Source organism: Sorex fumeus, unplaced genomic scaffold, assembly GCF_029834395.1.
Source record: "Sorex fumeus unplaced genomic scaffold, SorFum_2.1 ptg000072l, whole genome shotgun sequence".
Taxonomy (NCBI): Eukaryota; Metazoa; Chordata; class Mammalia; order Eulipotyphla; family Soricidae; genus Sorex; species Sorex fumeus.
This window is the reverse complement of record NW_026606129.1, coordinates 19,672,945-19,687,410: the sequence shown is the minus strand read 5'-3', so window position 1 is coordinate 19,687,410 and position 14,466 is coordinate 19,672,945.

Below are 14,466 nucleotides of genomic sequence, written 5' to 3'. Positions count from 1 at the left end.
AATAATTAACACACTAACAACCATGTGGAAATATAAGTCATGAGGAATTAAATTGAAGAAAAAATTGTAATCCACATTAGAGTTTCTCAATTAGATTAGATTCCCCAACAGTGCAGTCTGTTTAGTTAAAGCCCATACCACCACAGTGACCTTAGCATTGCTAATAGTAACTTGACTGGGAGCAGATATAGTATAGTTGAAGCACTTTGTAAATACTTATGAAGATGCTTTGCTTAAGCTTAAATGGCAATAAGACTCTTCCCTGACTTCTCTTTATAGGGTAATAAGAATAGTTATCGATTGAGCTTTCTTATGCTTTGACGACAGTATCTCTTGAAACACAGCCCACAGCTCTATAGAAAACTCACATTTCCCCTTTTTGAAGATGAGAGCTTGAAGTCTCTGAGAGGGTCAGTACCTTAGGAAAGGAACACAGTTATTAAGAGAAAGGACCAAGTTGAAACTCGCATCATTTTGATGTCAAAGAGCCTTTCCTTACAGTGTTTCAAAGTCATCAGTTCTGGTTGTCTTGCAGCAAACACTATGGATTAGCCTCTGTTGCTGCTTTTTCAACTTTGAGGGGAAAGGATACCCTACTTCTTGACCTTCTTTTATAGTAAAAACTCTGGTAAGGGGCTAACCCTAGCAGAGCCCTAAAAGTCTAAACCTACCAGTCTATTTTTCTTTATGATAATTTTATACTGCTTTAAAAAAAAGTTGCAAAAGCAGTGCAATGAATATATCCCTGTGCATTTTCCATAGTAGCCTTCATAAAATCTGAAAATTAGTCTTGCTACAATATTATCAATTAAGTACTGGATCTTACTTCAATTTTGTCAACTTTTTAGGAATGCCATATTTTCTACCCTAGCATTCAACTTAGGAGTCCTCCTCACATATACTTTTATCTGTAACAATTCCTCAATCTTTCTTTGTTTTGCATAAGTTTAATACTTTTTTGGTAGGTGTACTCACAAGGAGTGCTCTGGAGGCCTATGGACCCCACTGGTGATTCTCTGCCACCAGGCATGAAATTCAACACAAGGGCCTAGGGATGTAATGCTATTTGGGGTCTATAGTGCTGAGAATTGCCTGAACCACATCAGTAGTGCTTGGTAGCCTCAGGGGTGTATCTGGTGACACTCAAGGAACCATTTGCAGCCAAGAATAAAATTCACATCAGACACATGGTAGGCATACCCCTCTCCATGACACTATCTTCCCAATATTTTTTAATGTAGGAGTACTGCTATTTACTCAGCTACTGATTAAGCTGACAGAAGTGGGCATGAACTCCACATTACTTTTTTTAAAGTTTTTATGGCATATCTATGAGATAGACCATTACAAAGCTGTTCATGATTGGGTTTCAGCCACATAATAATCCAACACCCATCCCTCCACCAGTGTACATTTCCTACTGTCAATATTCCCCATTTCCATCCCACCATCTCCCAACACCCCACCCCTCAGCCTCAGCCTGCCTCTACGGTAGACACCATTTTCTTCTTTCTCTCTCTACTTTTCCTTTTGCGCATATGGTTTACAAGGTCACACCTGGCTGTGCTAGGAATTGAAGTCAGGAACTGAAAAATATCCCTTCTGTCTTTGAAGCCTATCCTTGGCCCCTGTAAAGTTATATATTTTTTTACTTTTCAATTAGTGTTTATTTGGGGGAGATGCTTTGTAATCTTCCTAGCTTTGGTAACTTTTTGGTAACTTTGCTATTCCGCCTTATTAGTTTGGTATTCAGTACTGATTTGTTAACTGTTCAGAAGAAAAGAGCTAAAGTGGACAATTAGAGAAGGCCCCTACAGGTCACAGCTAAGTGAGAGCAGGAACCAGAGGTAATACTGGAGGTCATGCACTTGCATAGCTAGCTGCTAACTTCAGTTATATCCTTAGTATTGCATGTAATCCCCTGAGCACTGCCAGGAGTGACCCCTGAGCACAAACAAGGAATAGCTCCTGAGCACCACAGGGGGTGCTCCTCACCAAAAAAGAAAGAAAAGGTGGGGGGAAGAGAGAGTGAGGGACAGAGATGGGGGAGGGAGGATGGAAAGCAGCTTGTAACTTCTAGGGCATTAGATAAGGAATAGAGAGAGAAAATAAGAATTACTGGTAGAGAACTAAAACCTTGGTGAATCCTGAAAAGAGACTATGAATAGTTACTCACCCTATCATCCCTATTATGTAATATTCCCTTATTCTTTTAGTAATTTAACCCTCACCCAGCCTCAAGTTTAGCAAGTCATATCTACATTTCCCAGCTAGCTGTGGTAGAGGATTCTTTCCTTCCTTCCTTCCTTCCTTCCTTCCTTCCTTCCTTCCTTCCTTCCTCCCTTCCTTCCTTCCTTCCTTAGCTTCCCTCCTTCCTTCCTTTCCTTCTTCCTTCCTTTCTTCCTTCCTTCCTTCCTCCTTTCCTTCCTTCCTTCCTTCCTTTGCTTCCCTCCTTCCTTCCTTTCCTTCTTCCTTCCTTCCTTCCTTCCTTCCTTCCTCCCTTCCTTCCTTCCTTCCTTAGCTTCCCTCCTTCCTTCCTTTCCTTCTTCCTTCCTTCCTTCCTTCCATCCATGCCTGGGATTAAACATACATCACATATGTGAGACATTTGCTCTACCACTGAGCTACATTCCATATGCTCCCCTGAGCATCAGGAGTAATTCCTGAATGCAGAGCCAGGAGTAACCCCTGATCATCGCTGATGTGACCCAATAACCAAAAATGTATTTTTAAATAATTGTAAAAGACAACATTGGGGTACAGAGAAATAGTACAGGATTTGACTCACTTTGCATGCAGTTGACTTAAGTTCAATTCTTAGCATCATAGATAGTCCCTGAGCATTGCCAGGGGTGACCCCAAACACAGAGCTAGGAATAAGCTCTGATTACATGTGGGTGTGGCCCAAAAAAGTAAAAGAAAATATTGGTTCACTGAGTTTTGCAGATCTTATAAATGTTGACACATCATTACACACTTTTAAAGAATCACATTGGTTAACATCACCACAGATTTCATTTTTAAAAGTTTTTAAGTATTGGGAAGCTGTCAAGTTCATGATGGTGGATACAGTCTTCCAAAATCATCTTTACTTGAAAGCTTGAATGTTATCATTGGCAACAAATACTGTCAGTTGTTTTCCTTGAAGTGACAGGCTTACTTCATTTCTGAAGAAATTTCTGCCAAACTCCATAGTTTCTCTCTCAGTCATTCTTTCATGAAAGATGGTTTTTCATGAAAAAAATAAATAAATGGTTAATTTCTCCCTGTCATCTCAAACAATTGTATAAGTTCTTTTTCCAGGGACAAACACGCAACATTCTTGGCTATGTAACAGAAGAATTTCATGTACAAACTTCACCCAGCTCTTTAAAAACACATATTCAAGGGCCAGGGAGGTGACTTTAAGGAATAGAAAGAATGAGTCAGAAACAAAAACCATGAGTTCCATCCATGGCGTCACATCCAGCATCACATGGTCCCCAACCACCCTGCCTGACCACACCACCAGGCTATGTATCACTAGGAGTGACCCCAGGGTCTGAGCACTGCTAGAGAAATTATTGAGGGGAAAAAAAAGATACACTTAACATATATGAGACCCTGGATTTCATCTCTGCCTCAGTTTGGGGCAGGGGGGAGTGTATAGGGGAATTATTAATGTCTTAGTTTTTCTTTAGGGATATTCTTGGATGAAACTCTCATACAAAAACTGTGTCACAGAGAAGAACTAATCACTTCTGGGATCTCGGTATCAGATCTTGATTTGTTCTAAGGTAATAGCAATTTTACCTATTACTGATCTAGACCAACAGTGCCGATGCCAATAGTGAAAAAGACAAATCGCACCGTGGTTGTATTGTGGAAACAGTTGGACCCCGAAGAATGCCTGAAAGAGTCTCAGAGACCCCTACAGCTCAGGAACTTTGAGAAACTTTTCTAACTCAGACTCTGGGACTACAGCAGGTAGCTAGGCGTGAACTGCTCCTACTACAGAGACACAACATCTGTCTGATGTTCACTGTGACTCTGGAAACCCTGACCAGGTCCACTCCTGTGCAGAAAGGGAACCAGATTTTGCAAAATACCCCTGAGTAGACCAACATCTGAGCCTCAGAAACTTGCCTACTACTTTTTAAAAAACATTATAAATTTTTTTATTTTATAAAGCAGTTCATAATATTTGATTACATTAATATTCAAACACCAATCCCACCACCATTTTTCACACCTTCTCACCACCATATTTCAGGTGTTTCTATCCTGAACCCCATTCCTGTCCCAAAGCAGAACGGCAATAATATATTTCCCTCTAAGGTTGGTTGCTTTCCACTTTATTTTTATTTTTTTAAATTTTTATTAGTGAGACACCATGAGGTACAGTTGTAGACTTACAGATTTTTGTGCTTGGGTTTCAATTATACAATGATCAAATACCTATCCCTCCACAAGTGCCCATTTCCCATCACCATGGATCCCAGTATCCCTCTCACCCTCTACTTTGAATCCCATTAAATGCGGTGCGGTACTTTTGGAGTATGAGTAGATCCCCTTGCCTACCACTTCTATCCAGGCTAATTCAACCAGTCCCAGCTCTCAGCTTCATGGAGATCACGGTCACGGTCACGGTCCTCCCGTTGTTCATCGATTTGCTCGAGCGGGCCCAGTAAACGTCTCCATCGTGAGACTTGTTGTTACTGTATTTGACATATCGAATACATCACGGGTAGCTTGCCAGGCTCTGCTGTGCATGCGAGATACTCTTGGTAGCTTGCCGGGCTCTCTGAGAGGGGTGGAGGAATCGAACTTGGGTCGGCCATGTTGGCTGCTTGTAAGGCAAATGCCCGACCGCTGTGCTATCTAGTCCCCTTTTTCTTACTGTTTGTACACAAGCATACCTCCATGCCCTTATTTTCTAAATTGCCTGTTTTCTGAATCTGCTCCACCTCCATTTCTGTCTAGGATCAAAAAGGTTACAGCTCACAAGCTAATCAAGGCAGAGATGGACCCCCACACTCTAGTGCATCCATAACGCTCTGCTCTGCTGGAGATTCTGACCAAGGGATCTACTAATCGATCATTCTTTCTCCAGATGGTAGAAGTTGGAAGAGAGAAACCAATGGCTCCCAAACTTGGCAAACATTAGAAGTGCCTAGAGAAAGTATCTCCCATAGAGACGGACTGGGGGGTGGGGGGGGCCAGGGTAGAGGTAGGGAAACTGGGGACATTGGTGGTGGGAAACGCACTGGTGGTGAGATGGCTGTTAGGACATTGTATGACTGAAACCTAACCATGAATAGTTTTGTAGCTGTGTATCTCATGGTGATTCAAAAAAAAAAGAGAGAGAGAGAGAGAGCATCTAGAAATTATGTTAAAATAGACGGACAGCCAGTGCAGCTGAGAGGCCTGGGTTTGATCCCTGCTGTCAAGTGATTCCTTAAGTACCACCAAGGAGACTCCTGAGCATCATCAGATGCGGCTCCAAAACAAGACAAAGCAAAGCCAAACACAGTCTGCTGGACCCCATGACAGAATTTGAATATTCACATTTGGGATGGGGTTTGAGATTGTTTATTTCTTTGGGAGTGAGGTGGTGAACCATACCTGGAAATGCTTGGGGGCTATTCCTTGTGCAGTTTGAAGGAAAGGGTTCACTCCCAATAGTACTTAAGAGATCTTCAGTGCAGGATTCGAACCCAGACCATCTATAAACAAATCATTCAACCTATTGATCTAACCCAGACCATCTATAAACAAATATTCAACCTATTGATCTAACTCTCTAGCCCAATATTTTAAATTTCTAATGAGTTTCCAGGTGATGCTAAAACTGCTAGTCAAAAACCACACATTGAGAACAAGGGAAAGATTCCATCACACAAGTAGAGAGTTGGAGGAAAATCTGTTATAAAGATCGGGGTGGAGATGGGGGAGACAGAGTCTGAAATACAGAGGTAAGAATCACGGAGTCTATTCTGAAAGTTTTCAAGGATTGTTTCTCATTTTTGTCATGTAGTCTAACCTGTTACTATTTCATTATATATCCTAATCCTGTTCAGACAAACTGGCAGGCTACTGAATGTAACCTGCCCACATGGCAGAGTCTGGCAAACTCCCCGTGGTGTACCCATTATGCCAAATACCAGTAACAATGATGGGTCTCATTCTCCTAAAGAGCCTTGAATATAGCACTTTCTTAAAAATTTCAGGGCTAGGATGAAGGAGACGTTACTGGGGCCTGCTCGAGGCAATCGACGAATAACAGGATGGTCGTGATTCGTGATATATCCTAATCCTGTTCAAAGGAAGAGAATTATACAGAGAATTGTACACAAAGTGATAGGGATTGGGGTATGGGGCATTTTAGAATTCTAAAAAGCATACCTAATCTTGAATTTTTCATGCAAAATATGCTTAATTGTGTACTCTGAGTAGATCTAAATATTTTGTGAAATAAGTTATGTGGGAGAGCAAGAGAATGTCTCACTTCTGTGGAGACTGATGGTGACTATGGCTGACCCCAATAATTTCTTTCCCTGGAGCCCTCCTTACACACAATTGTGACTTTACAACTCATGCCAGTAATTCTGAGATTGTCTTGCATCTTGTTTTAGTCAATAGAACACATCTGAAGTAACAGTATGAGTGCACCAAGCCAAAGTTTAAAGAGAGCTTACATATTCTTGTTCTCTCTTGGAACCACATCATTACCATAGTTAAAAAGAAAAAGATGAATGCAATCTTTCTATGTCTATCCCTCTCTTTCTGACTCATTTCACTTAGCATGATACTTTCCATGTAGTACCACTTGTATGTAAATTTCATGACTTTATCCTTTCTGACAGCTACATAGTATTCCATTGGGTAGATGTACCAAAGCTTTTTAACCAGTCATCTGTTTTTGGGCACTCAGGTTTTTTCCAGATTCTAGCTATTTTAAACAGTGCTGCAATGAACAGACAACTGCAGATGTCGCTTCGACTCTACTTTTTTTGCCTCTCCAGGGTATATTCCCAGGAGTGGAATTGCTGGGTCAAATGGGACCTCAATTTCTAGTTTTTTGAGAATCGTCCATACTGTTTTCCAGAAGGGCTGAACCAGTCGGCATTCCCACCAGCAGTGAAGGAGAGTCCCTTTCTCGCCACATCCGCGCCAGCACCAGATGCTTTTGTTCATCTGGGGAACATAAAGTAACAAAATAGGAGACTAACACCCAAGAATAGCCGAGGTAAGTACCAGGAGAATTACTCCGTGGCTTTGAGGACAACGGCACATGCTAGGGGAAAAGGCAGCTCAGATAGAGAAGGGAGCACCAAATAAAGGGTGTTGGGAGGTTCTTCTCAGGATGGGAAATGCATGATGAGAGTAGACTATAGTCCGAACAAGATTGCCACTCAATGTCTCTTTTGCAAACCACAGCACTCAAAAGGAGAGAGATAACAAAAGGGAATGACCTGCCATAGTGGTGGGATGGGGGAAGGGGGGTGGGAGGGACACTGGGACTGGTGGTGGTGGAGAATGGGCACTGGTGGAGGGATGGGTATTCGATCATTGTATAACTGAAACCCAAGCACAAGAATTTGTAAGCCTACAACTGTACCTCATGGTGCTTCACTAATAAAAATTTAAGGAAAAAAAAAAGAAAAAGAAAAAAAAGTGGAGGCATGTCTGCTACAAACTGATATATTGCACTTGCATAAAGCAAGTGTCCATTTGGACCATCCAGTCTCTAGCTACCCCACCATCTGACCACAAACCTGTAAGTGAGTTTAATGTTAAAGGACGCCTACCCTAGATTAGCCAAGCTTGTTCCAGATCAATTGAGATTCCTGGTCAATCTGTAAACTCATATGAAAATTTTTAATTATTATTGTGTTTGGCAAGCTCCCCGTGAGGTATTCGATATGCCAGACACAGTAACAACAAAGTATCCAATGGAGACGTTACTGGGCCCGCTCGAGCAAATTGATGAACAACGGGAGGGCCTTTACCTTTTACCTTACCTATTGTGTTAAGTGACTAAAATTTGAGGGATTTTGTTATACAGCAACAGCTCGCTGATGTATGTAGGGAAAAGCAACTAAGGATGTGACCGTGTAGTGGAAGTATCCTAAAAAGACATAATTCATTCACACAAATTCCTTTGTTTTGTCTACTACTAAATCATTAGTGCTGATGGCGAGGTTTTCAATCTGTGTGTCCAAGTAATTTTCACTCAAAAGACTTATGTGTGACCTGAAGTCTTTTCTACAATGAATAGAGCAATAAAGCGAGAAATCAAATAGAAGAAGGGGGTGGTGGTGGGGGTGGGGAGAAGAATTCTGCTGTGCTGTTCTAGACACAGCTGCCCTAATAGAGAAATGTGCAGTTTCTACTTTCCTTGCAGTTTTTCAGTTCAGAATTACTTTAAAATAAATCCCAATGAAAGCAGTAATCAATTATGTCAAGAAGAAAACAAAGTTTGATCTGGAAATACTAACAGAATCTAACATTTTAGAAATAAATTACTGTGCCATGTCCTGGCAACACTGTATCAAATTGCTTAAAGATAAATTGTACAATCAACTCCTGGGTGTCTGCCTGTGGACTATCTTTTTTGTAGATTATGAAGGGCAAACATTTAATACCAGGATTTTATCCTTCTTCTCTTCAGTGTATATCTCTACCACCCTCACCCTTTAAATTAATACCAGTCTTTATATGCTAAAGCAAAAGTCTTAATAGATTAATTTTCTGAAATACAATAATAAATTGCATTCATTACAGCATATAGAGATGAGATGTTCAATACAACTAAACACCCAAGACAATTTTAAAATGTTCAAATTAGACTTGCTTTATGTTGTTATTTGGTTGGTTTGGGGGTGATACTCAAAGGAGCTCAGGGGCTTTTATTGACTCTTACTGACTCTGCTCAGAACTGATTCCAGCAGCACTCAAGGTACCATGTGTAGTGATGAGGATTTGAACTGGGATTGGTGAGAAGCAAGGCAAGTGACTTAGCTCTTGTACTATCTCTCTAGTCCCAGACTTGCTTTTTGGTTTAAAAAAAAAATGCTGGGCTGGAGCGATAACACAGCGGTAGGGCGTTTGCCTTGCAGCCAGCCCGGCCGAGCCGGGTCGATTCCTCCACCCCTCTTGGAGAGCCCGGCAAGCTACCGAGAGTATATTCAATATGCCAAACACAGTAACAACAAGTCTCAAAATGGAGATGTTAGATGTTACTGGGCCTGCTCGAGCAAATCGATGAACAACGGGAGGACAGTGAAAATGACAGTGACAGGCTGAAAACCATTCTGGTACACAGTTTTCTAAAATATGTTTTATAGTTCCTTATAAAACAGAATAGTCTTTGTATGTTATGGGTGGCAGGGGTGGGGTGCGGACTACACCTGATGGTACTTAGTGGTTATTACTGATGCTCTGTTAAGTAATCACTTTTACCAGAACTAAGGAGCCCATTTGAGTGCTGAGATCAAACCAGGGTCAGCAAGGCAAGCACCTTAACCGCTATCCTATGTGTCAGTCCCTGAAACAGAATGTTCTTTATTCATTGATTAAACTGTTAATAAAAAAAAGTGCTTTAAGATGGTAAAAAGGATGCAAGGTGAATCAAAATGATAATTTCAATCCCAACTATTTTACAATAGCTAAAGAATATTATTATTTGGATAATATTATCACATGTCTTATTATTTGGATAATAACACATGTACATAGATGATTCTAGAGAGGAGGGTCATGAGATTAGTAAAAAATTTTATTTGAATTCAAAGGAAATACCACATCATGTGACAACATGAGAGAAAGCTGTGTAGAGCTTGGGTCGCTTGGGGAAGAGGGTCAGGGTTAGGGAAATACAAGGAAGCAGTTGCTGCTAATGCAAAATCCAAGGGATGTCAGTAATCCAAGGGATGTCGATCCAAGGGAACCAGTAATCCAAATCTGTAATATTTAAAGGTTTAATTGAAAAAAATCAAAATTAGAGAAAATAATCTATGATGAACAAAATGTCTCCACTTTTAAATAAAAACTAGATCAGTTGCCATACTTTTCAATATTATTGGAGCCCTCAGGCCAAGGAAAAATCAATAAAAAGCTATTAGGATTATCTACTAAAGTAGCTACTCACAGTTATAATGAGAATTCTGAGGCTAGTGCACTGCTTTGCATGGTAGGAACCCTGTTTGTTCCTTAGCACCACAAGCATCCACCACCCCAGTCACAGCAATTCTGAGCATGGTCCCAGGACCCTCTTAACATTGGTTAGGAAGCCTGTTATACCACCCCACCCTATGCCATGCTCTCCCCAGAAAAAGCGGCAGGGTGTTTGCCTTGCACGCAGCCAACATGGCCGACCCGAGTTCGATTCCTCCGCCCCTCTCGGAGAGCCCGGCAAGCTACCGAGAGGATCTCGCCCGCACGGCAGAGCCTGGCAAGCTCCCCGTGACGTATTCGATATGCCAAACACAGTAACAACAAAGTACAAATACACAATTGTACCTCATGGTGTTTCACTAATAAAAAATTTTTAAAAATCATCTTCTAAGATGTGGCAATGAAAGAATTAGGTTAAAAGCAAGAGTGCCAGTGACTAACATTCTACTGGGATTGCATCTGCAATTATGTATTCAATCCTGACACTGTCAGCTTACTGAAAATGATAAAATCCACCTCCATGGAAGAATGAACTCAAAGTTCCTCTAAACAATAGTGAACACAATTCATCATCTGGGTTTCCAGACTCTTCAAAATCATTTCCTACCAATTATGTAGGCTGTTGGATCATAGAACATGCTTGAATATCCTCCCTAAATATCTACTGTGATTTTCACCCACTCTTCTTTTTTGTGAATTTTTTTTTGAGGGTGGAGGTTTGGGCAACACCCCAGCGATGCTTAGGGGTTACTCCTGGTTCATCACTCAGGAATTATTCCTGGAAGTACTCAGGGGATCATAAGTAATGCCAAAGATTATACCAGGGCCAACTGCATGCAAGGCAAGCACTCTATTTGCTATACCATCTCTCCAGTCCCTTTTCTGTGTTTTTATACATTTGTATTCAAGAATTTCTGTTTTTTTAAATACTCTTTCTAATATAGTCAAATAGACTTGTATATTAGTTTTTCTTAATAGATATAAAATATATTTTCAAGGGTAATTGGAGAATATGAATATGACCTTCATATTGGATAATAGCAGAGAAGTATTAGTTATAGGATTCTGGTCATTTAGGAAAATGTCTATACTTTATAAGAAAGGCGAATAATTGTTTAATATGGAATGTTTGATATCTCTGACTCGCTTCCAAATGGATCTGAAAATTATAGAGAAGATAAGACAAATAGATAAAGATGTTAGCAATTGTTTATAAATTGCTTATAAGTATGCAGTATTCAGTTCGCTGTTCTTTAATCTTATTTTATGCTTAAAAACTTCCACAGTGAAAAGTTGGGAGAGAGAGGGAACCAAAATAAGTTCTTGGTATTTTCCTGAACCAAATATAAGTAACATATAAATAACTGTTTTAAAGAAAACTATCTCAGAGGTCATGATGTCTATATGACCTCATGTCCACAAAGCACCTCAGCAAAGCTGACATGGGGCAGATAATTTGTCAGTTTGCTTTTTGTGTTTGGTTCTCTCTACTTAGTCCCTCCCTACTTCCCAGACTCAAACAAGACTCAGGGAGTTTGGTTTAAAGTGTCAAATGTTGAGGTTGGAGTGATTGTACAGCTGGTAGGGCATTTGTCTTGCATGCAGCCGACCTGGGTTCGATTCCCAGCATCCTCTATGGTCCCTTGAGCACCTCCAGGAGTAACTCCTGAGTGCAAAGCCAGGAGTAACCCCTGTGCATCACCGGATGTGACCCAAAAACCAAAAAATAAAAATAAAATAAAGTACCAAACATTGGGGAAGTACTTATTCATCTGTGAAATCCTGTCCTGCTGAGTACATTCAGTCATGTGACCGGTTAACAGGAAATTTCTTCTCTTCAAAACCCTCACAATGGAAATGCAAACACAGACCACTTCTGGGGGGAAAAAAAAGTTAAACAAGAAAATTCTGGAGAAGTGAAACCGAATTTTGTAGGAGAGAAGGTTTTCCTGGCAAGATAGAAAGATGGTGTAAAAGACTCAAAATCTGCTTTTGTGGCAAAGAAGAGAATCCTTTCACTCATGCTTGCATATCAGTCTCTCTGGCAATGATTAGGATTCATACATTCATCCAGCAGTTATCTTTTGATCCCTGCATGAAGCAATGTGCTAGGGACTGAGACTATAATGGCAATTAAATCAATGTCTTAGGGGGGGCGTTCCAGCCCGTCCTTCACACTCTACCGAGGTCACCAGTTGCCCCTGACGAGCGGCTCTCCGGCACGGCCACGGCCCCAGAAGCACAGAAACCAATCTCTTAATTATCTGACTCTCAACACCAAATGGAGGGTGTTTGGAGGATCCTCCAAGGAGGGGAGATGCAGGTTGAAAGTAGACTGGACTGAACATGTTTGCCACTCAATGACTCTTTTGCTGATCACAACACCCAAAAGGAGAGAGAGAACAAAAGGGAATGCCCTGCCACAGTGGCAGGGGGGCATGGGGGGATGGGGGGGATGGGGGGGAGGGATATTATCCTGGTGGTGGAAAATGGGCACTGGTGGAGGGATGGGTATTTGATCATGGTATGACCGAAATCCAAGCACAAAAATTTGTAAATCTACAACTGTACCTCATGGTGTTTCACTAATAATAAAAAAATAAATAAATAAATAAAAATAAAAAATTATCTGACTCTCAGTAGAAATACTTCCAGGGTTAATAAATAAAATAGTAGAAATCCAAAACCGCGTGGCCGCGATAGTGGCCGCGCAACATCATTTAATTCTTGAACCCAGCTGTAGAAAGCAAATCATTTCACAATGCTTTTTCAGCATGGCTGATTTCGGGGGGCGGGGGGGGGTAAAGTCTAAATAATAATGGTGCAACTTTTATCGAAACAATGAAGCTAGTCAAAGTAAAAAAAAAATCAATGTCATAGATGTGAGGCTGGTAAATCTCAGAGATAAGGTCAAATAACAGCTGGTCAGCTATTTATTTTTTTTGCTTTTTGGGTCACACCGTGTGATACTCAGGGGTTACTCCTGGCTCATGCACTCAGGAATTACTCCTGGCGGTGCTCGGGGGACCATATGGGATGCTGGGAATCGAACCCATGTTGGCCATGTTGGCTGCGTGCAAGGCAAACACCCTACCTGCTGTGCTATCGCTCCAGCCCCTCGGTCAGCTATTTTTATAAATAAAATTTCATTGAAATCACCAAGCTTACTCGTTCACATTTGTGTATGGCTTTTTAGCAGTCTGAGTAGATGTAATAGAGACATAAAGCCCCAAAAAGTCTAAAATATTTACTATTTGGCCCTTAAGATTAAAAAAATGTACTAGAGCCTTCCTACAAAGTACGCATTACTATGGGGAGATAGATACTAGTTAAATAATTGCAAATAAATTACAAGTGCAGTTTTATGGAATGTGAGCATTAGATACGATGCTGCCCAGTAAAGGTAATGGATCTAACCAGAGCAAAAATGTAGAATAATCTTAGTGAAATAAAGACTGAGGCAGAGCTGAAGTTCGAGTAGAAATTGAGGCAGATGAAGAAGAAAAAGAATATCCAAGGGATGCTCTCCAGTGGTGCTCAGGGAGCATGTGGTGCTGGCAATCAAACCCAGAATCTATATTTATACTGAGCCACATACCCAGTCTCTAGGTCATTTTTTCTTATGAATTCATCCACGGATGGACCTTAAATTGTTTCCACCAATTGCTACTGTGAATAATGTTTCCATAAGCATGAGAGTATAGCTATCTCTTTGAGACAGTGATGACCTTTGGCTTCATGACCAGAAATGAGAGTGCTAGATCATATGGACATTCCATATTTGGTTGGTTTCTTTTTTTTGGTTTTTTTTTTCCAGAACCCTCTGTAGTATTTCCTAGCCACCCCACATTTCCACCAAGCAGGAATAAGGGTTCCCATCTTCAAACACATTTTAAAATTCTAATTTAAAATAGTTGGTTTTTAAAAATCTATAACAACACCAACAAAAATTAACTCAGCAAGGATCAAAGAGCTAAATTTAAGAAATCAAAATACAAAATTCTTAGAAAAAACACATAGGCGCATTTTCCTGATTACATATTTCAAAGTGATTTCTTCAGCACAACACCAAATGCAAAGGCAGAAACAGCAAAAAAGAAGTTGACAAGCTGGACTTCACTAAAATAAGAATCCTTTGTGCAACAAAGCAAACTACCAAGAAAATAAAATGTCAACCACAGAATAAAGGGAGTATTTGGAAATCACATATCTGATGACAGGTTACTATCCCTAACCAGTGTGAATATATATGTGTGTGTACATTTACATATATATCTGTATGTATGTGTATATATATATATCTGTATG